At 41.0% G+C, this 8,002-nt stretch overlaps 1 pseudogene across 1 annotated transcript; it reads right to left on the bottom strand.

The window, feature by feature from the left end:
* Positions 1-4,288: 4,288 nt before the first annotated feature.
* LOC108282323 lies at positions 4,289-6,002 on the bottom strand (annotated as a pseudogene). The gene has a single exon (XR_001816365.1). The product of XR_001816365.1 is annotated as an ADP-ribose pyrophosphatase, mitochondrial-like (transcript).
* Between the last annotated feature and the right edge of the window lie 2,000 nt (positions 6,003-8,002).

Raw genomic sequence — 8,002 nt, 5'->3', positions numbered from 1 at the left:
TTGGAGACACAGATATCTAAACTATATCATGGAGTCATTTCCCTATTCATTGAATCTAGGTTGATGTTGTCATTTGCTTTGTCTGATAGAGTCCAGGGAAAATGACGATGTCGATTCCAAGCCTGGGACTTAAGAATGCTTGTATATTGTCATTTGACCTTTGCTACTCTGCCATTGCCATGAGATCATCCCTGGATTAATCTGACAGAAAATGGGAGATGAGACACAGAGAAGTCTCTTCAATCATCCCAACTAAGGTCATCCTAGATCAGCCAATAGCCACCCAATTCCCAAACATGGGAATGAGCCCCGCAGTAACCAGAAAAACCACCCAGTCAAACCCTAATTGTCAAACTTTAAACTGACAGACTAATTACATGTTTGTTGTTTCAAGCCAGTGTGTTTTGGGATTGAAGTATTTGTGTGAAAATAGGTAACTGATACAGCAGGATAACACAACATTCATTGTCATCTCAGGAACTTGAAGAAAGAGAATAGAGAGGATAGGTAATGAAATTTAGCACTTCCTAGACCTCAAGTCCTTTATAGAGAAGGTTTGGAAAGTTAAATATAATGTGTATATGCAGAAAAATGTAAAAATGTGGGTCAAAAGTAATATAAGGTGATTGGAAATTCCACAGTGACATAAAAATATATAGCATATCCTATTTACTGTCTAGTATTGATTATGCTAAAAAAAATTCACCTTAATTTCTTAAATATACTACCCAAGCAAATCACATCTGCCAAAAAATGTATAACTTCAATTTATCCATGAGAAAATGTCAGTAGAGGGACAGTCTACTAAAAAGCTGACCAGTACTCTCGAAAGTGACAAGTTTCTGAAAAACAAAAAAGATTTAGGAACTTTCCAAGATTGGAGAAAATAAAAGAGATACAATAAAAGACATAAATGAAATGTGGAACCATTGGATTTTGGAATAGAAAAGGAACATTAGTGGAATGATTGGAAAATTTCGAATTAGATCTGTAGGTTAATTAATAGTAAAAAGTATTAAATCAATGTTCATTTTCTAGCTTCAATAATACTACTACAAATAAATAAGTTGTCAACATTTGCAGAAGCTGGGCTAAGGGCTGTACAGGAATTATGTGTACTGTTCTGCAACGTTTTTCAAAATCTAAATAAAAAATTTTTAACTTAAGTCACATTTATACTTTTTTAAAAAGGGGGAAAGAGTATATTGAAAAATGTTAACAGCAGCTATTTTCCACAAATAATTTGTTGATATCCCAGAGACTATTTTGGTAGTAGTGCTACAGTAGTCAATGAGACAGAAAAATCCTCGCTCTTATGCAAGGCTCTCTTCTTCATAAGGTAAACAGAACATATGGAAGATAATTTGAGCTAGTATTAAATACTGTGTAGAAAGTAAATCATGGCAAGGCAGTAGGAACAGACTACATGGGTCACTTTAGCTGAAGTGGTCCGGACATCTCTCTTTGAGGGGCTGTTAAATGAATGAGACCTGAATGACCTAAGGAACTGATTTTGTGTAGGAAGGACATTTTTGGCAGGGAAAAGCAAAGCAAAGGCCTTGGGGCAGAAGCAAGCATGAAGTACGTTCAGAAGAGGAAGGCCAGCCTAGTCAAAAGTGGAATGTTAACTAGCTTTCCAAGTGAGACTGGAGCAGTATGCATTGTCCAGAACAAGTACCTAGTGTCAGGAGTTTGCATTTTATGTACAAAAGGAAGTGATCCAGTGGTTTTAAGATGGTGGGAGGCCAGGTGCAGTGGCTCATGCCTGTAATCCCAGCATTTTGGGAGGCCGAGGCAGGTGGAAGGTCGGGAGTTAGAGACCAGACTGACCAATATGAAGAAACCCCATCTCTACTACTAAAAATACAAAATTAGCTGGGCATGGTGGCACATGCCTATAATCCCAGCTACTTGGGAGGCCAAGGCAGGAGAATCACTTGAATCCAAGAGGCAGAGGTTGTGGTGAATCGAGATCGTGCCATTGTACTCCAGCCTGGGCAACAAGAGCAAAACTCCATCTCAAAAAAAAAAAATGGAGGGTGGGACAAGATGTGACTGGCATTTTTTAAAATGTCATTTCATTTTTTGGGGGAAATGACCTGCAGGAGGAGGAGGGGAGCAGAAGTAAGGCCTGTTGGGAGGCCATTGCTGGAGTTTAGAGAAGGAGAGTTGGTGGCTTTTCTAGGGTGGTAAGTGAAGTGGCAGAGCAGCAACTGACCCTGGATGTATTTTATTGGAGGTAGAGCTGAGTAAATTTTACAGATGGGCTGGACATGTTGGTACAGGGAAAGCAAGGAATCTAGGATAATTGTTTTCTTGTCCAATTTGAGTGGATTTTGGTGCCACTTACCAGGGAAGAGTGATGGAGGAACAGTTTTCTGGGTGAAAAAATCAACAATTCTGTTCTGGATATATTAAATTTGTTACTTTTTAAAGAACATTATTTTATGTTTTTGCAATAATTGAGTAGTAAATATATGTAAATGTATTTAAGGAATTTTACATTTTAGGATAAAAATGAAGTAGGTTTCAGGAACATTCAGAAAACGCTAGGCAAACCGGGTGCTTAAATTATTTAAATAAAGACAGAAGGTATATCTCACCTGGAAAAGTGATTGAGAGGAGACTAATATAGAGGACAAAGGGCACCATCCTAAAAAGAAGCAGTTGTAGAATGCTCAAGTAAAAGTGATGTATTAAATTTGTTCCTGGGTGTGAACAACGATGAGTATCCATAGGTGAACTTTTCACAACTGTCATCACCCCCATAAATACAACATTTTTCAAAAGAAAAATAAAATCATGCAACCGTCCTTCAAATTTAGAAAAGGGAACTCTGATCAAATGTGCATGTAGGAAGAGATATAATGGTATGACAACTTCTTTTTTTCTTTAAAAGAACAGTGCACAGGGAATCCAGCAGCTGTAGGAGGGTAATTATCAAGAGACTGGTATTGTGGTCAAGGGTGTGGAATGTGGAGCCCAGTGATCTATGCTCTACTCTTATCTCCACCACTTACTGGTTGTATAACTTTATTCAAGTTCTGTAACCTCTCTGTGCCTCAGTTATATAATCCATAAACCGAGATAATAATATGTGGTAGACCCTGCAATGCACCCCACACCCCCTTCTTCCAGATTCCACTTCTCAGTGTCTGGGAATATTGCCAGAAGATGGCCCTTAGCTGTCAGTCCTCTTGGAGATTGTCTTGGCTGAAGAAATTTTCTCCCTCGAGGTCATGCCTCCTTCCAGGGTCAGCTATATCCAATGGCTGATCAACACAGGGGATAAAGGCCTGACCCCATCACTCCAATTAAAGAAAGCTAGAAAGGCCTTCCCAGCTCCGGAGTTCCAGATGGAGTTGGATGAGGCTTCCACTGGGCCTGTATTCCAGCTCAACTGCTCATTTTGCTGAATCCTGCTTTCTTCTCTTTCTTTTCCCAAGTATTGATCCCAAGACCACTCCCTGGTAAACATCTTGTAATCTAATCTCCCTCTTGGAGTCTGCTTTCCAGTGAACCTGACCTGCAACAGAAGGGTACCTTCCTTATAGGGTGATCCTTAGGAATCAATAAGTCACCATACATAAAGCATGTGAAAAGGTGCTTGTACATAGTAAGAGGAATTTAAGTGTCGGCTATTATTGAAGTGATCTTCTTATGTAGCTATCAACTCCTGCAATTGTCTATTTTTCCCTCAGTCATAAAAGGCTCATTATAGTGGTTTGAGTTAATTTTCCATATGTTGCAAATAAATTTAACTGGCTTGTTTTAGGCGATGAGAAACAAAAGAGGAAAACAGGTTTCTGACCTATTTGTTGCTATTGAAATCCCCTCATTCTTGCCAGAGAGGCTGTCTCTGTGTTTGAAACCTGACTATAAGTATCTTCTCTGTTTATATATTGGATTTTTGTTTTAACTGAGAAAAGGTAGGTGTGATTATTGTATTTTCATTTGGCTTGGATTACATACATGTCCCAATAAAGGCATCTGCATGACAAGAATCGACATTTGTAGGATCTTCTTCTGAGATGAGAAGAAACCAGTATCTTCAGCTTAGTTTATTCTGTTCAGACAGAAAGGGTTCTGATAACCAGAGGGCTGGATCTAAGCTCATTTTGTCACTGCATTTTTTTTTTTTTGTCTGGTTCATAAGCACTTGATCCTTGTGGACCAAAATAGAGATTGAACTTTTCCCGTAAAACTGTAGCTCTAAAAAAAAAAAAAAAAGAAAAACCAGAGAGCTTCCATACTCAAAAGCAAGGAATGCAAGACCACACAAAGCTACATTTAAAAAATAAATGTTAACTCAAAAGTCAGATTATACATTAGATTAAGCCACATTAAAACATCAGGAGGAAGAACTGACAAATACAAACGGGATGAAAAGTAGAGCCTATGGTTATTAAGGAAGATGTCATTGTTTTTCCTACAGTTCTCCAAAGAGCAGTAATTGTACAACTTAGTTTAACCCATGTATACAATATATACAGCATATGAGTATATTCTTCTTCTAACAGGAAAGCCAAAAATTCTGTGATCCCATTTCCCCATATTTGTCTAATATTATTCCCTGATACAAAGCCTTTATACAGCACAGTTTTGGAAATAATCACCAAAGGGGTGTCCCTCTGTCTTCTGTGCTGTTTGCCTCTTATCCACTCTTGATCATTTGAAGGCCTTTGGCTCATATGATACTCCAAGCCACTATCCCTGGCAATCAGCATACATGTCTTCACTCTAGTGGGCACCTTGTGTCTCAGCCACAAGCTGAATAAATTGGGAGTGGCTGGCATAAAGCTCGAGTTTATCATTCATGTCCACTCATTTCACTTTCTTGGCATCATCGCCAGCTTCCAGTGGAGGGTGGCCCATTATTTCACCAGTTTCATCATGGTAGTTCACAGCCTCTGTCTCTATCCATGAGTTATCTGTGTTCCAAGGATCGTCCCCATAGCCGTTACAGATAACAAAATGTTCCTGAAGAGTTTGTGAAATTGTCTCTCCTACTCCTGCACTTCTCCCCTAGATTTCTGTAGAGAGTTCATGGCTTCCTCACCAAATTCTCTCTTCAAGTAGTACTAATTTTCTGTCCTGGATCCACCATCCGCCCTGGGATTGCCCATTCTCCACAGTCCTTTCTTTTGATGGCTACAAATTGCACCATATTTTCCCCAGAAATAGGGTGGGTAATTTCACTTCCCTTGCTATCCCTTTTCCACCTGGTTAAGATGGGATCTGCAGCATGATTGGGGCCCCAACGCCCCAAAAGCCCTTTGCCAACCAATGCTGTCCGACTTGCAGGATTTCTGGGTCTTCCCTTCTCAATCTGATACAGGCCATGCTGGCTCCTTCTCTCCACATGCCCATCCTTTTCGTTAAACTTAGGAGAGAAGTTCCTTTCACCCACCTGGGGGTCTGCCCACACGGGCCCGGCCAAGACAGAGCTGACAGTGTATTCCACGGGCGTGTACTCTCACCACTCAGCCAGTCAGCTCACTTTCTCATCGAGAACTGAGCTTCGCTCCACCTTGGAGCCAGGGTAGGGAGATGTCCAGGCCTTCTCGTGGGGCTTCTCCGCAGTTTGCTTCGAACCTGACATGATGAAGTTTAGAGGAAGGAAAACAGGCTCCATCTGGCCGGGACGTCGGGACAGCTGCCGGGCCTGCCTGTCACAGAGGCCAAGGTCACGAAGGGAAAGACGGTCACTAAAGCCTTGCCCAGGCGGCGTCCAGCCGTGCAAGACCCAGCGGATTGTGGTCGTTCTCTGCGGGGAGCCAGCCTCCACCACAGATTGGCACCCGAGGGGAGGCAGCCACGTTTCTCTCATGAAGACCCTTTGATGGCCCGCCTTCCTAAAATGCTGTGTGGTGCCTCCAACGCTACCACGGGGTCGCGCACGTGGCCAGCGCGTGGGACTAACGGTCCCGCGGGGTGGCGGGGGCGCACCACTACCTGCATGACCTGGCTGCACCATCTCGCTGCCGCCCTGACGTTTTGATTGTAAATTGAGAGATTTCAACCTCTGGAAAAGCTCCCAAATGAAAGTGCTGGGGTTTAGAACATCTTCCTAACAATAAAATTACCAAAAGACAACCACCAAAGTGCCATTAGCCCATTAGCCATTTACCAGTACATTTAGTTCACTAGGTTTAGGACCGCTGTCTGTTATAAGGAGAGTGGAAAATGAACGTGGGGGTAGGTGTGGACAAAACTTCCTGTTTGGGATGCTCAGAAGCCAAGTGTGGGTGACCTCGAAAAAGAAAGGGGACTCACCTGGTGCACTGAGTGTGGTGCTGATGAGAACTCCATGAGAGGATGTGATGAGTGTGGTTATGTGTTCCAAACATGGGTCTATCATTTACTACCTTAATGGTTTTGGCAAGTTGCTTAATCTCTCTTTTCAAAGGAGTATTGGCTACAGCATGGCAAGTGCTGTGCCAAGCACAGAAGCGTGAACTGAAGGCTGGACCATGGGCCCTTTGCTTCTAAAGGATTCTGCTTGGAGAGGCAGCACATTTTTATTTAAAAAAAAAAAAAAAAGAACTAGCACTGGAAGGGCAATGCTAGGTATTAGGTAAAAGTTGAACACAGTCAGGTTAAAAATCCAGCTCCAGTTCTTCCACATGCAACCTTCTTGGGGAAAGTTACATAAGCTCTCTTCAGGTTCCTCATGTGTAAAGTGAAAATATTAACAATAACGACCTTATAGCATTGTGGTGACGATTAAGAAGGATGTTACAACATGTGTTAGCTCAATGTCTGGACCACAGTACAAACTCAATAAATGTTAGTTGTCATCACTGTAATTATTGTTAAGTTTTTTGATTCTGCACACCTTGAAAACTGTAGATTAGAACAGGAGAGCTGAGATGATTATGGGAAATGAGCAGCTCACATATGAGGTCAGAGTTAAACAGCTTATGATTAGAGAAAATTGGGATGAAAAATAACAGAAATTCGGGCTGAAAATAACAGCATATGTCCTGAAATGATAAATAATGAGAAGAGGCACTGACTTAGTCATTACACAGAAGGAAACAAGCCCTAGGGAAAGGTATCGGATCATTTGAAACAGTCCCATTAGAAAGATGTTCAATGAGTAAATGATTTTATGATCAAAGATGTTTGGGGAATTCTACATATTTTATCACCCTGCCCCCCCCCTTAGAAATTGAGGATTCACATTAGTGTTCTAAAGATCCTGAAAATTCCTATAAAAACAAATCAACATTAAACTGTTTAATTTTGTTTCATCCAGTATTTCTCTGATTATCTAACCAGAGAATGTTTCTTTTTTGCAATAAATGGTTACATATTAGGAACATACTTCCTCCAGTTTAAAAAGCTTTCAAAATGTATGTGTGTGCTTGGGGGTAGATCCCTAATCATTTGAAGTTATTACCATCGTGATAATTATGAAATGCAACTACAGAATACACACCCAATGCCCTCATTAAACTCCAAACTAGATGAGGCAAGTTTCTAGAAGGCTTAAAACCCAGAAATAGCTGGGGCTATGGAGAACAAAATGGCAGAAAAGGACTGAGAACAGAGAAATATGAGACATAGTCATCCTTAACCATCATTGTCATCAACATTGTTGAGGGTTGGCTGAGTTGAAGGCACTGTACGAAGTACCACTGGGAAAGAAAGATGATCCTTAAGTGACACAGTCCCAGCTCTATAATTCTTGTCTCTTTATGCCTCAGTGTTTTAGATCATGGAATTCCTATTCCTCTAGGTCTCCTGAATATGTATTAAGAAAACCACTGATACAAAAACTTAAAACATTTGGGGAGAAGACCCTTGTGAATTTCTCATTATTTCCAGGTATCCTACTCCAACTCATAAGAAACAAATGGAGCAGATGTCTTGGGTCTGGTTCTGGCTTCCTCCCATCTTAGGCTTTGTAGGGTTGCATCTGACCCTTGGCTTCACTGGGTCTTGGTTCCTCACTAGAAAAAGAATCTGTTGGCCTCTGTTGTCTATAAAAGTCCTT

The sequence above is a fragment of the Cebus imitator genome, unplaced genomic scaffold, assembly GCF_001604975.1.
Source record: "Cebus imitator isolate Cc_AM_T3 unplaced genomic scaffold, Cebus_imitator-1.0 Scaffold238, whole genome shotgun sequence".
NCBI classification, from domain to species: Eukaryota; Metazoa; Chordata; class Mammalia; order Primates; family Cebidae; genus Cebus; species Cebus imitator.
The sequence above is the reverse complement of the archived record's forward strand: the minus strand, read 5'-3'. Positions and strand labels throughout refer to the sequence as shown.